Source organism: Numida meleagris, chromosome 19 (assembly GCF_002078875.1).
Source record: "Numida meleagris isolate 19003 breed g44 Domestic line chromosome 19, NumMel1.0, whole genome shotgun sequence".
NCBI lineage: Eukaryota > Metazoa > Chordata > Aves > Galliformes > Numididae > Numida > Numida meleagris.
The window spans coordinates 1,634,396-1,646,868 of record NC_034427.1 but is presented as its reverse complement, the minus strand read 5'-3'; the positions used below and the strand labels follow the sequence as shown (position 1 = coordinate 1,646,868).

The window sequence follows — 12,473 nt, the reverse complement described above, 5'->3', positions numbered from 1 at the left end:
CAAATGGTAACGGGATTTGTAGGAAAATCATCCATCTTGCTTTAAGAACGTGAGAAAAGCCATCAAAATAAGTAGTCTCTTAGGATGATTGCCAGTAATGGTAAGCATTCTTATTTTGCTTTGTTATCTGAGTTCTTCTGGCTTCAACTTCTAGTTGTTGGATAGTGTTGCGTTTTTGTCCACTTGACGAGAAATTCTATTTGTGATCTCTGTAATGGCACTTTGAGCCCGCAGTCAAGTCATCATGGAACTTCTTTGTTGAGCTACAAAGATTTTGTTCCAGGGATTTCTCAGTGGAAAAAAAACCAACACGTTTTCCAGTCCTTAAATAGTTCTTATGCCTGGGCTGGCGCTCATTTGTCTGTGTTTTCCTTGTCAGCCATGGATTCCTCCTAGGAATAGTTCTGCCAGCACCAAAAGCAGAATTATTGATGCCCCCTCAAAGCAGCGCCCGGTCTCATCACCCCAGCACCTCGTAACTATTTTGGGTCCTGTTGGTTTTCCACAGTAAGCTCAAGATCTTTCCAAAGCTTCTGTTCCCAAAACAGGGTGCCTCACTGCACGAGTCTCACCCACATGCTCTGCTCCGGGTACTGTGCTCTTGGATGTGACCCATTCTCTGCATTATTCTCTGCTTCCTCCAACTTTGCCTCGCCTGCAGACAGTGATGGTTTAATTCTTCCTGCAAGTCATTAATAAAGACAGAAAACCGCATTGGTGCAAAACCCAGTTGTGTGGCACACCAGGAGCGGCTGTTTGCTGCTGGTTTCCTCGGGCAGTTCCTCCTGGACATCTCTCAGTTTAGCCAGGTTTTAATCCAGGCTGACGTTATGATGTTCACCTGTCTTTATGAAAACACATCCGCAAGTCAAACATAATAAAGAAGCCTACATTTATCTCATTGATAGTATTATTGACTCTATACGCACAACCCAGCATCTTCTTAAAAAATGATCTTGCTATACTTTGACAAGATCAATTTTCCAAATACGTGTGTTGATTGGCATTAATTATCTTACAGACATCGTATATCGCAGCCATCACTGCCAGCACTTGCATCTGTAGGTTCCTGTTCATCAAGGTGATTCGCAACCATGAACAAATCTTTGTGATTTCATACCGAACCCAAAGAACTACCCCTTTATGCAGATGTGGACTATGGCGTAGGGAGGTTAAAAGTGAAAGAAAGAGGATTTCTTCCAGCTTTCCCAGGTAAAGGGTTTCCATGGGTGCTTCAAAGGGTGAAGTTATCACCACTTTTCATGGCCACCTCCCAGTTTCAGCTGACCTTGCAGGGACAAAGCACGCCTGGGCTTTAGTTAAAAGTTAAGAAATGAAATAACTTACAGGGAAGTGACTGCAGGGATATTTACTCCACACTGCTCAGGAGCCAGAGGTCATCTGGCCATGAAAAATGCTGCAGCAAAGCCAGGAAGATAAACACCACTGTTTATGAATTCTTTCTGTGTGAAAAATGAAATGTTTTAAGTAGGCTGATGTGATAAAAACTGACTCGGAGCCCCATAAGCTGCAGGTATCAGAAAGCAGGCCATCTTTTTCCCATATGTCTGATCCAGCCGTGCCTGCAGTGAATCCCAAAGGCTTCCACGGGGCGCTGCTCTCATGGAGCTGAAAAATGTACCCAGGGTTGGGACCTCCCCTGTCAGTGGATTTCTGTGCAAAGCACAAACTGCCACACGCGTGGGGCCACTTCCTCAGGACAGCCCAGTGCAGAGCCCTGAGCCCACCCAGCCTCTTCCAGAAACCCAGAGCTCATGGAGATCTCCCACCCCCACCAGACGATGATGAGAGTTCTTGTCAACCCCATGGAACGAGGAGCTGGTCCTTCCCTGCTTACACTCTTCCTTACTTTGGCTTCCTAAAGGTGAGAATTTTTTGAAGTGAAGGCTCTGTTCTCATTCTTCCTGCCGAAGTGTTTAGGGTGCATTTGCTGTTTTCCCCTGCAGATGTGCAGTGGGAGTTGTTTTAGCAAAATCCAAGCAGAAGTTCTTACAATATCACCGGGTGCCTGGAGAAAAAGCCGCTTAGCAGTGGTTGCTCAACGCATTAAAGCACTTGGCATTAAATGTGAATGCCAAGTGCTGCCCCTTTGCCATTACACACTCGGCTATCAGTTTGACCTGTCAAAATTAAAGTCTTGGGGCAAATGGGAGGTTGGAAAACACTTAAAAATGGAATTTCCTTGATTTCCCCATGTCTAGTGAGATCAGCGGTGGTATTTTGCAGTAGTGAGTTCCTGAGCAATAACTGTGTGGCGTGAAGAGGTCTTGGCATGCTTCAGACTCTTCTATAAAATATAAATGCATAGAAATACAAAGCCTCTGCCTTGCCCTTCCCAGAACCAGGCTCTCACAAAGCCATTCACAAAGGTTTGCCCTTTGCATGGGCACTGCGGTGCATGCACAGCTTGGTGCGCTCTGCTGTGGAGCAGTGCGGTGCCTGCCTTCCCGAGAGCTGAAAATAATGCAGACAGACTCGTCCAAGCAGGGCATGGGGAGCTCAAGGTTATGAAAATGAAATCATTCTTCTTTTGCTTTTCCAATGACTGCTACTGTTAAAATGAGTAATTGTGGAGTGGCCATGTCCAGACAGATCTGTTTCTGCTCACAGTTCTTGGTGATAGGCGGAGATGCCCTATGCAGCGAGGAAAGCAAACAGCAGCTCAAAGTCACGCTGCCTCATTTAAGCCTCCAAAGACCTGTGGGCCAGGGCTGGTAGACGCAGCCCCAGGCAGCCAGTTTTACTCACAGGGTGGGATTGGATGGGGTATTCCCAAAGGCAGGATAAATGCCTGCCTGCTGCTGTGCAGAGGTCAGGAAGGTGAGTGGAAGATAACCGACCTCCATGCATGAGAGTGTCAGCAGTCCCTTTGAGGGTCCCGAAGACAACTTGGTGCCCAAATGAAGAGGAGCATTGGTCCTCCTGCTGGCTCTGTGGGAAGCAGCTAAGTGCTGGCTGCCGCCAGATGCAGGCCACAGAGCTCCTGACACAGCGGCCTGGTCCTTCATGACAGCCCTGTGACAACCGTGACAAGAAGTCACAACCGTGGTACCACGTCCCTGCTCTGGTGTGACTCCTCCAGGACATGGGCTTAGATAGATAAAAGCTTGGGGTCAGCCTTGTCCAAAGATTTTGGTGGTATCGCTTTGAGTGATGCCAGGCTGGAGAAGCTTACTGCCCCATGTACTCCATACTGATGCCAGGAACCAAGCCATTTTCGCACCATTTTGGTGTCCCCTCACCTGCCCCTGCCCTGGGCTACCAGCCATCTCCATGCAGGTGTGGAGGGAGCCCTGTGGGACAGCTTGGCCTTGACCCAGGAGCCAGGCATCCGCAGCTGCCTGCTGGCACAGGGTCCGAGCTGTGCTCCCCCTTTTCTCAAAGGCAGGGAGAGGCTTTGCTGACTGGGGAAGCAAGTTTAGCCACTGCGAGCGCTCCTTCTGCCGTGCCCTACAAATTAAAGCCAAAGAGGCAGTAAAGTGCTATGGGCCATTACCCCTCTCATGGAGGAGGTTAAGTGTGATGAGAGCCAAATTGGCATTTAATGGGATCTAATTGATTTTATAAGCTGTTGTGTTAACAAGAGACTCGATGGTGTTCCCCCTGCATCACCCAGATGGGCTGGTAACGTCTGGTGTGTCCCCTTCTTGACCCAGGATCATTCTCATCTTGGTAGGCCCCAGCTTGGCGTGTAAAGCTCACACCGGCACTGAGCCCCGGGGCAAGGGGGAGCAGGAGGACACTGGGAACTTGCTCCTGCCATCACGCAGGGATCCATAGCTCAGCCCTGACTTGACCTGGGAGCCCAGCATGGGCTGGGAGCAGTCTGAGTGCCCGTTTGGTGCAGGGAAGCTGTTCAGCATCCCATGGGAAGGGCGAGGAGAGCAGCCCATGTTAGAAAGGAGCTACCCCATAGCTCCAACTTTTTGGCTTGCTTGGGCCACGTTGAGTGAAGAATTGTCTTGGGCCACCTATAGAATACATATAGAATACAGTTAATGAATATAAGGAGCAAAACTTCTTTTTTTTAATATACATTTCTGCATTAAAACATAAAAAAGAGAGCAAAAAAAACAAAGCTAGCAGATTGGACATGTATGAGCATCCCCATGGAACTGGGGAGGGCTTGGAGGCAGCCCCAGCAGGGAAATGTGGCTTGAGCTGGCTGCATCCATCAGCAAGAGCTGTGGGGAGCAGTGCCCCATCCTGGAGCAGACAAGGGGCCATGCTGGGACACAGAGCACATCTCCTGTACTACGTGCAGCAGGGCGGCTGCACTCCCAGCAGGCGCAGGCTCTCTGTGCTGCATGCTGCTCCTCCTCCTTGTTCCATCCCAGCAAACAGAGGGGATTCTGGGCTTGTGCTCCAGGTCCCCCAACATTACCATAACTTTTTTTCTCAGTACCGAACTGCAGGGCATTGTTTTTGCAGATAGATGCAAGAGAAGCCCGGTATCCGTTACGTAGGTGGAACAGGAGAAAGTGGACATGAAAAACAGGAAGAACCTCCAAGCCCCCAAAATGTGGTTGGGCTTGATGATCTGCAGTTGGACTTGATGATCTTTAAGGTCTTTTCCAACCTGAGCAATTCTATGATTCTATGAAAATAAAGGGTGGTGGAGGTGCTCCCTGGTGTGGCTGGAGGCACCCAGGGTGAGCACCAAGCCCTGCCTGGCTTCTGTGGCTGCTCCAGGGCAAAACACTTCCCTGCAAGTGGCAGGCAGGGCTGGGTCCTGGCTGTGTGTAGCCTTTGCCACTGTGCTGCAAGCAAGAAAAATGAATGTGCTGGTTTTTTTTATTTAGCTTTTGACCAGGCTGCAGAGCTCCTGGTCCTGATCTGATGCTGGTGGTGTCCCAGTGGCCTGCGATCCCACAGCCCATCAGCTCTGCCTTCTGCGTGGGAAACCGGGAGTTCCTACCTCCTGAAAGCTGGCACAAAACGTAATTAAGGCTGATAAAGCCGCATGCAATAGCCAGCGATCCCTGCTCACATGCAAAGTGTTATTTATTTATTGCTGACTCCCTCCCAGCCGATGCTGTGCCACTGGAACCCGCCAGCTCTGACTAATGGTCCCAGCGGCCGCGTGGGATATTTGAGTTGCTTTTCGTTTACAGATTTGGTGGGTCCCTGGTAATTGGAACGCGGCAACTTCTAACACATAACAGATGATACAGCGGTGGAGGGCATTTGTCATTGCTTCACTCCCCTGCAGCAGGAAGGGCTCATAAGTCACAGCTGACAAATCTTTTAATGACTTTTAAACTTCATTTACAGGAAAGGATGACCATAATCAACAAACAATGATGGCTTACTAATCTTCCTGTATTATTTTTAAAAAGTGGCTTGGTTTTTTAACCCCTGTTAGAAGAGCTGAGTGCTGCCAAGGAAAGGGTGATGCTGTCCTGGAAGGTGTGAGAAGGTGAGAGCAGCATCAGTGAGAGTGAGGGGAGTGTGCGCCATCCTGATCGGTCACTCACAGCCACATCGTACAGAAGGGAATCCATCCCTGGCGTGATGTCATTGATGGCAAATTGGAGTAGCAGGTGGTGCACCTTCACCCCAGTTTTGGCTGACACCAGGAGCAGGATGGGCAGAGCACCACTGACTGGGCAGATGGGAGCAGATGCATGGTGCATGGGAGCAGGTGTCTCCACACTGAGCCGGGCTGTGTCTTAATCCATGCATCCGTGTTGACCAAGGGAGGCAAAGACTAGTAGGTGAGGAGCAGGAAAAAAACTAATGGCAACTGATGTAGGTCGTACCACAGCAGCCACCCCAAGCAGCCCAGCTGCTCTGCGGGTCTCCCTGTCTTCACCACTGGCACAGGAGTGGCCTCCGCTCGTCCCTCTGCTGTAGGATGCTTTCCTCGGGGTGAGGGTGCTGCTGCCTCTCTGCCCCTCGCAGAGCCCAGAGTGCAGCGTTCAGATTTGAGCAGATCTCACAGCCGGTGGAGGGGGAGCCCGCGACCGGTTGGCTTTACAGAGATACATGTCTTAATCACTGGTGTCATTCTGAGCATTTAGAGTGCCTGAAATAATTTTCAAAGGCAGTCAGCTGATAATTAACTCCAAGAGAGGACAAGAACGTCAAGAACTTCAGCTGCTAAAAAGCAGAGGATCAGCATGCTGAGAGCTGCACCACCTCCTGGCTCTGTGCGCCCTGAGGCTCCCCCCTCTGCAGGCACTGTGAGGAGCAGGCACTGGGCATCAGTGGTACCCGCTGGTGTTAATTCCCGTGGGGAACGGGGATGATCGGCTGTTGGCCTGCACAGCAAAGCATGCCTGGGTCCCGCTGGGGCCTCAAGCTGCTCCTCTGACATGGGGGTGTCCTCCTCACCGTGTGGCCTTGCCAGCTCTCACGGCATGTGGGGCTTTGCTGAAATCCCCAGTGGCAGGAAGCACGTGGTGGTGTGGGAATGCTGATCTTCTGCTTGGTCATACAGAAGAACGTGCCCACAGCCCTCCTGGCTCGTAGGGGCTGCTGGCAGAGCAGGATGGCAAGGGGCCGAGCACGAGGACGGTCCCACTGGGAATCCAGCAGCGTGTTAAGGAACCGATGGCATTGCTACTCTTACCTCTAGCAAGAGGCAGGCAGAGATCATTGAGTCATAGAGTCCTTAGAATTGGAAGGAACCTTTAATGGTCATCTGGTCCAAATGCCCTGCAGTGAGCAGGGACATCCACAGCTAGATCACATTGCCCAGAGCCTGCTCCAGCCTCGCCTTGAATGTCTCCAGGGAATGAATGAGGAGCATTGCACCGTCCTTGGCAGCTCTTCTTCAGGAGGTGTAGCCCTGATAGGTGATTAAATTATTACTGTGGGGTCCCGGATTTCCCCCCCTGGCAGTGCTCCTGCGTGAGAGCAGCTGGGGGCTGCTGCAGCCACACTGGGCATGCTGCTCCTGCAGCTCTCCATCTCCTCTTTGCCGCATCTCTGAGGGACACAACAACCAGCACAAAGATGCCTGTTCATTAAGCTGCTTAGAAAGTTCCCAGAAAGTTCACTTGCTGAAGATCTCACTTTCCTCATGAATAAATCATTTGCTGTTAAAACAACAGTTGGGCAGGTGGGGGGATTGTTCATTAAGGAACATCAAGTCAATAGGCGGCTGATGAGAGCCTGTTTCCACTGTGTACAAGTGGGAGAGTGGGGGATGGAAACATTGTGTTTTCCCATTAGGCAGTGAATGATAAAGAATTAAAGAATAATTCTCAAGAAATTAGTCATGGCCAGCCATTAATGAGCATCTCGGTAACACACTAATGAGCTGGCTTCAGATGCCTGTAAAAAAGGACTTTAATTAGATTAATACATGTAGCATTGTCCATAGCCTGGTAGGTAATCATCAGGTTTTGCACCAGTGGGATTACAGATGACATTCTATTTAATTGCTGTTTCCTTTTCATTTTCTTCTTTTTTTTTTTTTTCTTTTTAAAGATTCTTTCCTCCAAAGAATTTTGTTTCTGTTCTCGAACATAACCTAAATGTTATCCCTGGAATTCTGCATCTGAAAGTGCTGCCAGGCTGGGCTTATCTGATTCAATTGACCTTTAAAATTTATTTTGCTGCTGTCAAAAAGAATGTGAGTCTGTTCACAAGAGATTCCCAAGATGATTAGAAGCTGAGACTCCTGAAAAGTCGACTTGTTGCATATTCCGCAATCAGAGGGTGATACAAAGTCTATTTTTCAGGGAAAAATGCCTTCATTTAAGAATTATTTTCGTGGAAGAGGTAGAGCCCAGAAGAGTTTGGTGTGAATGGCGCAGTCCGTGTTCCAGCGGGCAAAGAGCAGCTGAGGAGCATTGTCTCACACCTTGAGACCCATGACGTTGATACACATAGGCTTCAGAAAATGCCGAAATTCTTGCTGCTAGCACAGCACGGATGGTGGGATGACTTTTACACTGTGGTTTTAATTGGCCCTGTGTGCTGTCGGGTGCAAGGAGCTGTCAGCGCCTGGCTTTAGCAGGAGACAGGCAGGCAGGCGGGCAGGGCTGGTGCAGTTGTACTTGGCTTTATCTCGGGGTTTCCAGCCATAGGTCATCCCTTTATCACACTCACTAGGATTTAAGACCTTGACAAATAGATTTTTAAGCTTTCTATAGGCATGAATAATATGTAGGACAGATGGTTACGAGCTACAGCTATAAACTGTGTGCTGACCCGATAGACTTTGTAGCTATTGTACCTTTAACAACTGATTAAATACTTATTAAAACAGCGACTGATTATTTATTGCTCCTTTATGAGGGATTTGCCAGATGCACTGAAATCTAAATCACGACCAGGTTTTCAGAGGATTGGCAGGATTTCTCCAGTTCAGAATGACTTGTTTTAATTAAAAATTCTAAAAGCAGGCTCTTTGCATAGCAAGACGGAGAGCTGGAGGAGTATTATGTAGCAGCTAATTCTGTACACACTGTTGTGCACTCAGCATCCACCTGTCTGCAGGAGCACCATGCATCCATCTGCAGCGAGCCCCAGCTTTGGGGAGTTATCACTTAGAAGCGGAGAGATTAAGGAAACCAACTCAGGGAAGTAAGCGCTGGCCATTTTGGAGAGCACCCCCAATTTCTGGTCCATTTGGGGTCAAATGGAGTCTGCAGACATCCCCACGCTGCCCATTCCCCAAAAGGCTTCCCTGCTCCTGCAGAACCAATGCAACACCTGCGACGTCTTTATTTACTCCCCTCTTTTAATAACTTCCCGGTCCCCTAACAATCATATTTGGGAAAATCAGAGCCTTTTTTTTCCAGGAAACCCATGGACATGTTCCTTTCAAGTTTCTTCTACTTACGGAACCACACAGCAGTGCAGGGGGTATTTCTGCTCTCCGGGAAAAAGGCTGAGACCCCCCCCAGGTTGCTGTGGAGGAGCTGCTGGGAACTCAGAAGCTATTAAAAAGATTGCAGGGTTTGTGTTGGTTATTAAAGCAGTGCTTCAGAGCTCGGCTCCTGTGCCTGGGGACTCACCAGCAAATTACTGCCAGCTCCCAAGGAGGAGTGATTGGCACCAGAGGTGGTGGGGAGTTCAGTTGTAGATGCATCTGCCTTTCTGTGCTATTGATGGGGCAGGGCAAGGCAGTCAGGGTCTTGTAATGCTCTGTGTTTATTTAAGGCTACTTTTTTGGATGAAGGAGGGGCTGCTCCATTCAGAAATCACTCCGAGCCAAGTGCCTGGCTGCTGCAGAATCGGATTTTGACCTGAGTGAGTGCATAGCAGATGCACAAAGAAGAAGTGAGCCTACGTAACTGGGGTGCTAGCAAGCAAGCAGGAGGCTTTGGTGCCACGCAGCCTCCAGCCCCAGAGGGCACTGGGGAGCACACAGCCAGGTGGGGCACCCAGAGCACCAAAATGTTCTTGAGCCCATGGCAAGGAGCAGCTTTGTCCCTCAAGGTCTCTGCAGGACCAGCACCTTCGTGATCCACCTCTGAGGGCAAAGCCACCGAGCTGGGCAAAGTCGGACAGAGACTGGGACAGGATGAGAAACCATGTTTCTCGTTTTGTGAACAAGTGTGATAAGAGGAAAATAACAACCAGGCTGCGTGTCGCCGTCACACAAATAAAGAGCTTTCTGCAAAGAGAGAGTGGCGGGGCCGGGTGGTTTTTCTTTGCCTTCTTCTTCTGTGACAGTTCATCACTAAGACGGAGGCCTCTGGGGTTTTTAGACACCTGGCTCTCAATTAAACAGCTAATCTGTGAAGCAAGGCACTTAAAGCAGGAAGGAAAAATAGCTTATCAAGTAAACCAGCTCTGGCCTTGGGCTGCTACCGGATTGAATATCAATATCTTTAAGGGATCCCTGCACATGAGTGACAGCAGGGACCGTGACATCGTTTCCAGCCGCGCTGCCCTGGGTAGGGAGGAGAAGTGAGGAGGGGATGCTGCCAGGGGCAGCCTGCCCAGAGCATCCAGACCAGGGCCTGCATGGATGCCCCGCATGGTCCTCATTGTGCTGAGCCCCAGCGTGGCGCTGGGCTGCCACGGCTCTAGAAGGTTTTTATTTTATTTTAGCCTATCCTGTTCTACTGTATTTTATTTTATAGGGTTATTGGTTGGGGGTTATTGGTTTTGTGGTAATTTCACGATTGCTTGAGTCCAGCAGCTGAAGCTTTAAGCAAAACAGCAAATATCAGGGAATTCCCAACAGAATTGCAAGATTTAGCAGGACTGCCAGCTTTCCTCAGAAACTGGAAGGAAACTCTGTGCATCACTTTCCCTCACAGAAGGCAGAAAAAATAATAATAATGTGTCCTTCATGTTCTTTGAGGTCTGCAGCCAAAGGACCACTTTATACATCCATTTGTCCATGTCCAAGAGATAAGAATCATTACTAGTTGCATTTTTTTCTTTTTTACTCTGTTTTGTGACTCAAGCCTGCCTTGTTCCAGTACTCACTTGGGGGAGAAAGGTAAAATAATAGCTGTGAGAGTGCATCCTCTAGTCAGCTGTAGTTATTAGAATATCAGTGTATCACCACTGGTACCTCTCTCCGCCGTATATATTTATATATATATATATATATATAATCAGAGAATTGCCAAGATGCTCTGCCAACAGCTCCCACTGGTTTTTAGGTGATGTTATCAAGGGGATGGTAGCTCGAAGAGATCCTGTGCTCTGCTGATTGCAAGGGAGAGCCGTGATGTTTTTTGTGGAAGGAGCAATAGCAGGTGGGATTGAGCCAGTGTTAGATTTCGCGTGAGTATGGTGCAGAGTGCTCTGCTGGTGTGCAGTTAGGGTAGGTGGTATTAGTGTGTGGTGACCAGCATTTGGTGAGCAAGTGGTGATTAAAGTTTGGTTGTTACAGTAAGGGTAGCAAGAAGTGATGCAAAATGAGTATGGTGTGCAAGAGGAAACCAGAAATTAATTGGATGGAAAGGGGGTTGTTTTCTCTGGGAAAGCCAGCAGTGTGTGAGGCCAGCAGAAAAGTGCTTGGCAACAGACTGTTAGATGGAGGATCTTGCTGATGAGGCTGAAATCTCAGCCTGAGACAAGTGCTAACAGGTCCAGTGGCCGAGGCCCTGGCTCCATCACTGTCACGACAGGGATAGGGGCAGCAATCAGTGGGCAGATGGCACTTAGGACCTCTGGTCCTCAGTTGGCCATCAGTTGGCCTGACCTGGAGTTTGTCACCCAGAGCCACCATCCCACTGTGGGATGCAGAGAGAGCATAAGGGAAGCACCTGCAGGTGCCGTGTCTGGAACATGGAGCTGGACAAGAGAGATGTGAGGTGAGAGATGGAAGCTGGGGGCAGGCAACATCCCGCATGGCACCTGCCTCTCAGATGATATCTTGGAGATGCCGTGCGAGATGTCCTGCTACTCACCAGCATCCTCTGGGGAATGGTTACCACTGGGCAGGGTGAGGAAGGAGCTCAAGGAATTCAGGCTGAAGACTTCAGGTCCAAGGTTGGGAGCAGGAATCCCACCTCTACCTCAGAAAAGCCCATGCAGAGCAAGGAGCTGGTGGCTTTGTGCAGGCTACAGCTCCTGCCAGGGCTTCAGGGGTCTCTTCTCAAGTCATTGTGTTAGCTGAGCAGGCCCCTTGGTTCCCCATCTGCAAAATGGGGAATCTGTGTCCCACCTTCATGAAGGTGATGTCAGAGGGGTATCGTTCCTCGTAACTTGTCCATCTTAATGATGAATGAAGGTGATGGGGGGGAGGGGGGGGTCATTCCTGATAATTTATTCATTCTAAAAGTGAAGATTCATCTGGTACCTGATTGTCCACCTGGGAAACATCCTCATCCAGCTCTTTCACTTTTAAAGAAAACACACAAAGTGGACCAGATCCCTTGGCAGCAGCAGAGCTGGGTCATGATGCACCTGCTGAGAGCAGGCAGCCTTTAAATTTGGGGTAAAAGCCCTTGATGTGCCTGAATCCTCCAGCCAGACCTTTGTGTTCTGCACGTAGCATGGAAACAGCATAACCTACATCCCCCCCACACAGGCTTAAGGAGCTCAGCACACTGATGTAATTGGTGTTTACAGCTGCAGACAGCTGGTCAGAAATCAGAGTAGTGTAAATAATATGCTTCCAGGCTTGCTACAATTTGGGAAGCATTTGGGCTAACAGCAGCTTTAGGGGTTTCCCTAAGCTGAAGTATGGGGCAACAGCTTAAAATTGGTCAGAGTGAAAGAAGAAGGGGGTGCTGAGCAACAGGGTTGTATTTTAATTTGTTCAGCGTGAAAGCTGGAAGATAGAAACATCCATTGGTGGCAGCACAGCCCAGATGAGGGCTTCGGGGATACTGTCACAGGGAAATCACACAGACTGAGCAAGCTGGATTTGGACAGTGGGCCCTAAAGGCGCCACAAATTTCTGAGGGTTTCTCATGCAGGTGCCCCAGGTGCTGTCCCAGCATGTGGGATCATGGGTGGGTGTTCCCATGGGCTGGGACCTCAGGGGTGAGTGCTGGGTAAGACTCATTGCAGCACGGCGAGGCCCA

At 49.4% G+C, this 12,473-nt stretch overlaps 1 protein-coding gene across 3 annotated transcripts in view; it reads left to right on the top strand.

Annotated features, from left to right (window-relative positions):
* The window catches only part of RALY (RALY heterogeneous nuclear ribonucleoprotein), a 116,693-nt gene that overhangs the window by 81,999 nt on the left and 22,221 nt on the right, over positions 1–12,473 (top strand). Inside the window, exon 1 of one of the 3 annotated variants that reach the window (XM_021416726.1) lies at positions 1,639–1,885. The exons of the other annotated variants lie outside the window; for them this stretch is intronic. The gene's annotated coding sequence lies outside the window, so the exon portion shown is untranslated. Of the gene's footprint in view, positions 1–1,638; positions 1,886–12,473 lie in introns of those variants that run through there. 3 annotated transcript variants of the gene reach the window in all.